This window comes from Gossypium hirsutum, chromosome A09, assembly GCF_007990345.1.
Source record: "Gossypium hirsutum isolate 1008001.06 chromosome A09, Gossypium_hirsutum_v2.1, whole genome shotgun sequence".
NCBI lineage: Eukaryota > Viridiplantae > Streptophyta > Magnoliopsida > Malvales > Malvaceae > Gossypium > Gossypium hirsutum.
In genome coordinates this window covers 6,550,592-6,559,909 of record NC_053432.1, presented here as the reverse complement: position 1 = coordinate 6,559,909, position 9,318 = coordinate 6,550,592, and positions in this window count along the sequence as shown.

Sequence of the window (9,318 nt, the reverse complement as noted above, 5' to 3'; positions counted from 1 at the left end):
GTGCTTCGTCGTAAAGCTTGTTGAAGGGACTCGGCCAGAAATAGCGGCTTCTGCTGTGAGCTTCTCTTGTATTTATTTTGTAACAAGTGTATGTTATTTTACAGTGACATATAGTTCTGTTTTGTAACTAAAAATTTGTAATAAATTACTTCTTTTCTAAAATGTAGTTTTTATAAGAATGTTACCCTTGAAGGATTGGTTAAAGCCTTAATGAATTATGGTTTATGAAATATTTTCTAATTGTATATGCCAAATTGTTTTTAAACGTTATTTTACTTCCAGTGTTGAATTTAAAATTTTTGTAAAGGATAGAACTTACCGTGAGTTTTATATAAGTTTGTTGATTTTCATGACATTTCCAATGAAAGAATTTATGATTTATATTATGGTGTATATCTGTTTGTTTACTCATGTTTTAAAATTTTTCTGAGTTAACTCCCCAATTCAATTTGTTATATGTGGAAAATAAATTAAGATCGGACAAAGCTTACATTTACTTTCTATGTAACCCCTCGGTCTATTGTTGGTATTTGGGTGTTACACTTACTATTTTCATTCGGTTCAGTATCCCCGTGTTTATCGTCCCAGCAAGCTATCCACGATTCCATAGCATCTTTCAACAATGGACTTAAACGATCTACCCTATGCTTACCGTCTCAGCGGACCATCCCGTAATTATTGTCCTAATAGACTATCACGTGTTTAACATCCTATCGAACTATCCTATTTTTATCGTCCCGACGGACTATCAAAGGATGTCATAATGTCTTTCAGCTATGGTCTTAGTCTTATTTACTATGATGCCATAGCGTCTTTTAGCCATAGTCTTACTCACCCTTATCATTATGCCATAGCGTCTTTCAACTATTGTCTTACTCATTTTTATCATGATATCGTAGCATCTTTCAGCTATGGTCTTACTTATTATCATCATTATGGCATAGTATGTTTCAGCTATGGTCTTACTCACTCCTGGTGTATAGCCTCTAATCGGTCCCATGGTCTAGCCATGATCTCTATTCTTCCATTTCATTCCATCTATTCCTCTATTTCACCATCCCATACCTTGATGCTTGAACACTGCAGCGTTCCCTCCATAAGGCCCCGAGCTTCACACGTCACAGGTGCACACAGCAACACCATATGGCGGTATCTAACAAATTCATCCTCTTTTTTATTCCTACCTTCATCTAACCCGTCAGTGTTTCTCATTCATGTGATACTTTAACAATCATGTAGTGTATGCATTTCTTAAATGAACTACCTTGAAATTATAGTTAATTCATGCTTATTAAACTAACATGGCGGACACTTGTAGACCATGCAATCTTACTACATACTTAGCTTTTCAAAGGTTGAGTGCAAAAACTCACCTAATGCTTCTTCGCCTTGTCTGCTTAGCTCTTTTGGACGTCAGAGCTTCCATTCTCTTGGCAGCTAAGCAAGACAACCAATTCATGAGTTAAGCTCAGTAATCTCAGTTTAAAACTCGATTTTCTAGAAACATGTAGAATCCTTAAAATGGTTTTTGGAAGCCTTTATAACATTGGTTCTTAAATCTTACATACACTAAAGGACTTAGAACATTAGCAGCTTACTAGATCCTCTATTTTTCCCGAATAAAAACTTACGATCACTACTCCATGCAGTGGCCATCTTTCCTTCGGAGTAACCAAGAAGAAAAATAAAGGAAATGAAATGAAACAGATTGGAGAATAAGTCTCCCAGGAAGTCACTAACCAGCTATTTATAGCCCTTCATATGTGGCTTTTCATCGTATAACAACCATTCATCCTTAATTATTTTGTCCCCTATTAAGGAACCATATGGTTCTAATTTTAACCAAACCAGATTTGAAGTTCAACTATGCTCAAACTAGCCTCTATATTTTTCAAATTGTCTAGTAAAGATCACCAGTTTAGGGCCTCTTTTAATTTAACCCCTAAAAGTACGAAATTTTCAGATTTCAATAGAAACTGGGTGTGACAGCTCAAATCTCTCAAATGGGTTTCACCACTCAAATCTCTTAAATGGGTTGGCTGTTACAGTCATGTTGGTCGGTATTTGGCTCTTTTCTGAATCATTTTCTATAGCCATGAGGTTTGAGGGTCTTGGTATTATAAATGATTAAATGGTTTGTTGATGGGGGTTAGGAGTTGATGGTCACGAGCACTAGCTTTCCTAGCTTGAGGGAGTATTTAAGTAAGCTATCCTACTAATGCAATTTGATGCTTCCTATGTCAAAAGACAACCAACCGTCCCTCAAAGCCCCTTCTCGAGACACTCTTTCTTAGTCCATTTGCCTTCTCCTTTTCGATACCATCTCTTATTTCCCCTTAGATGTCACTTCCTCTATCAAATCAAAGAGCGACTATTCCCTACCAAGAAAGACAGTAAGCCAAGGAAAGAGATTTATTTGTAAAATCTCATAAATTCTCAAAACATGCTCTCCTTTAACGTGAAAAAGAAACCCTCAGTGGAAATAAAATTGACAAAAACCCAAGTTGAACACATCAAACTCAAATAGAAAACAATTAATAAAAGCTTTTGTAAAACAAAAAAATTAAGCAAGAGATGAAAGGCAGTGCAAGCAAAGGGAAATGTGATGCGTCGTTGAGAGCACCAAAAATATCCTATTCCCTGTAAAATAACGAAAAAGAAATAGTAAAGGGGAAGTATGGTCGAATCCTTAGGGACCGGATTATACGAATGCTTGTTTCTCGAAATCTTGGGTAGAATCGTGCCCAAGAAAACCTACGTTCTGGAAAAAATAAAAAAAACAAAATTTAAGAATTGATTTTGGAAGCGAAAAATAAAATAAAAACAGAATTTAAAGTTTACTAAAATTATGATTACGAAAATAATAAAAATAATAAAGAGAGTTTTAAGAGAAAAGAAATTCTTATGGGAAAGTTCTAGCCTCCGGTTGTCTCATTCCGCCTTGGGCTTAATCCTTGGCTTTTGGATGATTCTTCTCGACTCAAGTAAGCTAGTTATAGTGGAAGAGGACGCCTACGACCACCAGCTCCAAAGATTAGACTTACGATTTTTAGGGAACCTGACTCTAGCCAGTAATCTATGCTAGATTAACGTTTCTCAATGGCAAATCCTACGCCATTTTGTCTCTTTGGCTCGCCAACCTCTGATGCAGTAAGTTAACGAATCGACTATGCAATCCTTCTAAAACATACAAAGCGGCCGCCTTTGCATATGCTGAAAAGCTTACTTCTTAAGGGCCATGGACGAAAGCGTCAGCCCGTAGTGCGGAGAAACGATGAATACTTGGCGAGAAGGCTAAGTACGGATTTTAGGCCTCAAAAACCCTTTTTGGGGAAATATTGACAACTTTTGGCTAGAAGGGTTTTAGTGGCTCATGATAATGGTGGAAAAGAAAATAAAATTATGGAAAAAGAAATTTTATTAAAAGAAAAAATATGGAAAGAACAAAAGACTTTTAGGGGGAGAGTGTTTACAGAAAAGATGAACCCCAAATAGAGTTACTTCACCCCCTATTTATAGTGCTAGGGAGATAGTCTAATTGAACTTGAATTCTAAAAAGATAAATACATTTAATTAAAGATAAATAAAGATAATTAAAATAAAATCTTAAAATTAAATAATCCTAATATTTATCTTAATATTAATTATCCTAATATAAAATAAAATAAAATAGAGTCTTTCAAAATAAAATCTCTTCTATTTGATTTTAAGTCATTGTGCCTTCCATGTTCACACTTTTGGCACCATATTTGTCCCACGTTGCATATTGGCTCATTTAATCTCCAAATTGACTCTTTTTCCCTTGAATTTACTTTTCGCCTCCAATTCAGTCCCTAAAAGATAAAAAGACATAAATAGCTCAAATTAGTAGGCTCAAGCTCAAAATAAACACATGATTAATATATAAAAACATGTCATTTTAGAGTATTATCAAATTCCCTCTTACTTAGCCCATGCTTGCCCTCAAGTATGGTTCCTATCGATTGTGAAAGCTATATTCTGCCATAAAAGAAATACCACTCCAAAGTTCCATAAAAATTAGTTAAAAATGCATATGAAAAATAAAGAGACCTCTAAGCTTACTTTAAGTAAAACAGAAAAAGAATTCCAATTAATTCACACAAAAATTAAGATCGACTTGGGTTATGCTATTTAGGTAAATTACCAAACCTACTAAGACACCTTAATTATTTCCTCCTTTAGTCCTTGAAGTGCAACTTTATCAGTACTTATTTTTTCTTTTTTCTTTTTTTGATTTTTTTAAAAATTTTATTATTATTTATTTACTTAGGAATATATTAAACATTTTGACGCGAAGAGAGATGACAACCCAAGCACCCCACCCCGGTTACTCAACCCAACATACTCCTAAAATTATTTATTTCCGGTTAGCGGAGTTTTACCCAACACGTTACACAAACTTTTGACGCGAAGTAGAATGACAACCCAAGCACCCTGCCCCAGTTACTCAGTCAGTCACGATTTGAGCTATACTCATAACCTCGGCTAGCGGAGTTTTACTTGTCACGTCACACAACCTTTTGACGCGAAGTAGAATGACAACCCAAGCACCCTACCCCGGTTACTCAGTCAGTCACGATCTAAGCTGTACTCATAACAATGGAAACATTTATTAAAAATTAAACGATTTTAAAATTCTTGAGAACTCAGGAAAGAAAAAAATTTAAGTGTCAAAAATAAGTTTTAATAATCACCTAATAGCCATGAACATTAATTAAGCATGCAATCATAAGTGTTCACTTTGTATTAAACTTGATCAATTTTACGAAAAGCAAGATAGAATTAACCATATTAATCACAATTATTTTTAACCTAATAAAAATAAAACAGTGGAGATGGCATCAATTATGGGGAAAATCATAACTTCCTTAGAAGGTAAGAATCATGCTTGTAAGTCAAACAGTAGGCAATTCCTGGTAAAATCTTGGGCATGAAAAGCGGCAGGATATTCTTAAAATAAATGGGCAGAAATGAGCACAAAACAGCAGCAACAACAATATGACAGCAAAAATAGCAGATAATAACAGTAACAACGAAAAATGCCTCCAAAACACATAGTCCTTGATGCGAAAGGAAAAGGAAAACAAATAGGTGGAGAAAAAAAAAGTTTAGAAAAACTCCCCATATAGTTACCGCCGGTTGGCGCACACGGTGGAGAAGAAGATGGCGAAGCGGCAAGAGGTGGAGACGGGGTGGGTGAAGTGTGCAACGGCGGTTCGGCTTCGGGTTCTCACCATGGTGGCTGAGAAATCTACGGTGGGTGGTGGAGGAGAAAGGAGTCAGCGGTTATGGAGAAATTTGGGGAAAAAAATGTAAGGTTTAGGGGTTTTATTTGCTGAAAAGGGGTGTTTGGCTGCAGGTTTTGGGGATTCTAGGGCTGGAATAGGATTGTTTGGGCTGGAATAGAACTGTTTGGTACCATGGATAGGGTTGTTTTGGTGCACACTTTCTGTCTTTTTTTTTTCTTCGTATTTTCGCTCCATTTCACCTAGATGGAAGAAGAGAAATTTATTAATATTTAACTAAAATAAAATAAAATAATAAATAATAAATAAAAAGAAAGAAAAATAATAAATAAAAATAAAAATAAAAATAAAAAGAAAGATTGGGTTGCCTCCCAACAAGCGCTTGTTTAACGTCACTAGCTCGACACCTTGAACAGTTTTATGGTGGTTCTAACTGAATTTTCTCGACCGTGTGGGCCTAGAAATTCTCGTAAAATGGTTTCAGCCGTTGACCATTGACTGTGAACCGCTTTCCTGATTCTTCACTTTCTATTTCAACTGCGCCATGCGTAAATACTTCAGTCACAATAAAAGGTCATTGCCACCGAGATCGAAGCTTACCTGGGAATAGCTTTAATATAGAGTTATAAAGCAAAACTCTTTGTCCTACTGAGAAATGCTTCTGAACTATATTTTTTTCATGAAACATATTTGTTTTGTCCTTATAAATTCGAGCATTCTCGTAGGCATCATTGCGAATTTCCTCCAATTCTTGAATGTCCAATTTCCTTGCCTTCTTCGCGGGCTCTAACTCCATGTTACATTGTCGAATAGCCCAATAAGCTTTATGCTCCAACTCTACTGGTAGATGACACGCTTTTCCAAAAACAAGTCGATACGGGGTCATGCCAATTGGTCCATTATACGCCATCCGATAGGCCCAAAGCGTGTCATTGAGCCGAAAACTCCAATCCTTACGGTTGGGTCGAATTGTTTTTTCCAAAATTGACTTGATCTCCCTGTTTGAAACCTCTGCTAGGCTGTTCGTTTGGGGATGGTAGGCTGTTGCTATACGATGATGAACCCGATATTTTGGTAATAGTGCATTCATGACCTTGTTGCAAAAGTGGGTACCACGATCACTGATCAAAGCTCGAGGTGTTCCAAACCTAGAAAAAATAGTTCATTTTAGAAACTCCACAACAGTTTTAGCATTATCATTGCGAGTAGGCTTTGCTTCTATCCACTTAGAAACATAGTCTACCGCAAGAAGTATATATACGTTTCCAAACGAAGAAATAAAGGAGCCCATGAAATCAATGCCCCATACATCAAAAATCTCACATACATGAATAGGGGATAGGGGCATTTGATTTCATCTAGTGACATTTATCGCAAGACTTACAAAAGTTAAACGCGTCACGAAAGATTGTAGGCCAATATAGCCCACACTCCAATACCTTGTGAGCTGTCCGCTTAGGGCTAAAGTGACATCCACAAGCTTCTGTGTGACAAAAAGTAAGGAAAGAGGTTACCTCGGTTTCTGGAACACATCATCGTATTATCTGATCTGAGCAATGTTTCCACAAGTATGGACCGTCCCATATGTAATTTTGAGCTTCGCGTCTAAGCTTGTTTTTTATGGATTGAACTAACTCAGTGGGCAACGATCCTGTGGTTAAGAGATTCACTATGTCTGCATACCACGGATAGTAAGCCTCGGTTGAGAATAAGCTTTCATCGAGGAACTCATCCTTTATGAGATCATCATCAAATGGAATTTTTATCCTATTCAAGTGGTCGGCCACCAGGTTTTCACACTCCTTTTTGTCGCGAATCTCGATGTCAAATTCTTGGAGCAGTAAAATCCACCTAATGAGCCTTGGCTTTGCTTCCTTCTTTGCGATCAAGTACCTAAGAGCTGCATGGTTAGAAAGAATAATCACCTTAGATCCTAGTAAATATGATCGAAATTTATCTGGAACAAACACAATAGCTAAAAGTTCTTTTTCTGTGGTTGTGTAGTTGCTTTGTGCAGCATCTAGGGTCTTTGAGGCGTAACAGATGACATGAGGCTCTTTCGCTATCTTTTGTCCCAATACGGCTCCCACGCTGCATTCGCTTGCATCGCACATAATTTCAAAGGGATAGTTCCAGTCTGGTGCTTACACTATAAGGGCGGTTACCAACTTTTGCTTAAGTGTATCAAAAGCCTCATTGCATTTTGGGTCAAACTCAAATTTCTTGTCTTTCTGCAACAGCTCGCACAATGGTTCAGCTATTTTTGAGAAGTTTTTTATAAAACGCTTGTAAAATCCTGCAGGGCCAAGAAAAGAACGTATCTCTCTAACAGTAAAGGGATATGGCAGAGAATTTATAATGTCAATTTTGACCTTATCAACCTCAATTCCCTTAGATAAGACTATATGACCTAGAATCAAACCTTTGTCTTCCATAAAATGACACTTTTCATAGTTCAAGACAAGATTAAATTCTATGCACCTGTTCAAAATTATCGTAAGGTTTCAAAGCATTCAGTAAAACAATTTCCATACACAGTAAAATCATCTATAAACACTTCAATAATTTTTTCTGCATATTCAGAAAATATACTCATCATGCATCTCTGGAAGGTAGCTGGTGCGTTGCAAAGTCCAAATGGCATCCTCCTGTATGCCAACGTGCCGAACGGGCATGTAAAAGTGGTTTTTTTCCTGGTCTTCTGGCGCAACGGGGATCTGGAAGAAACCTGAATATCCATCAAGAAAACAAAAGTGAGTTTTACCAGCTAAACGTTCAAGCATTTGATCTATAAAAGAAAGAGGGAAATGATCTTTTCTAGTATAAGCGTTCAACTTCTTATAATCGATGCAGACGTGCCACCCGTTCTGCACTCGGACCGGTACTAAGTCACCCTCAGCATTTTTCTTTACTGTCACGCCCGTTTTCTTGGGCACGACTTGTATCGGACTTACCCATTTGCTGTTAGAAATAGGGAAGATGATGTCAGCATCCAGCAACTTAATTATTTCTTTTTTCACCACCTCTATTATATTCGGGTTTAAGCGTCTTTGTGCCTCTCTCCTTGGTTTCGTGTTCTCCTCCAAGAAAATCTTGTGGGTGCATGACAAAGGGCTTATCCCCTTCAAGTCAGCAATGGTCCAGCCAATCGCCTCCTTATGACTCTTTAGTACCTGGATCAAACCTTCCTCCTCGGGTTTAGAGAGTTTATTTGAAATTATAATGGGTAATGTATTACCATTTCTTAAAAATGCACACTTGAGATGCGCGGGAAGCGGTTTCAATTCCAAATCTGGAGCCTGCATAACAGAAGGTAGAAGTTTAGTTTCTGATGGGGACAATAATGTCTTAAAAAATTCATAATCATCATATCTATATTCAGATTTGTCTTCATAAGTTGACTCAAAAGTCTCGTCTACTAATGAGTCAACCAGGTCAACACGGTTTACGCTCAAGATTTCGCTTGGATGGCTAAGGGCATCGTAAACATTGAATTTCACAATCTCCCCATCAAACTCCATCGTAAGAGTGCCACTTCGGGCATCGATCTTGGTGCTAGCAGTACTAAGGAAGGGTTGGCCCAATAGGAGGTCTGAAGATCTAGCAGTGTTGTCCTCCTCCATCTTTATTATGTAGAAATCTGCAGGGAAAATAAGTTCATTAACTTTTACCAAGACGTTCTTGAGGACTACTTCGGGATGCACAATAGACTTGTCTGCCAATTGAATAATAACACCTGTCTTTGTCAAAAAACCCGCGTTAAGTGATTCATAAATAGAATAAGGCATCACATTTATAGAGGCCCCTAAATCGCACATAGCCTTTTTAATTCCTAAATGGCCAATTTTGCATGGAATAGCGAATATACCCCTATTTTTGCATTTAACCGGTATTTTCTGCTGTAGCACTGCGGAAACATTCTCACCAACACTTACCTTTTCATTACCTGTTAGTTTTCGTTTGTTGGTGCAAAGCTCTTTAAGGAACTTAGCATACCGCGAAATCTGTCTGATGGCGTCTAACAGTGGTAAATTGATCTCGACATTCCTGA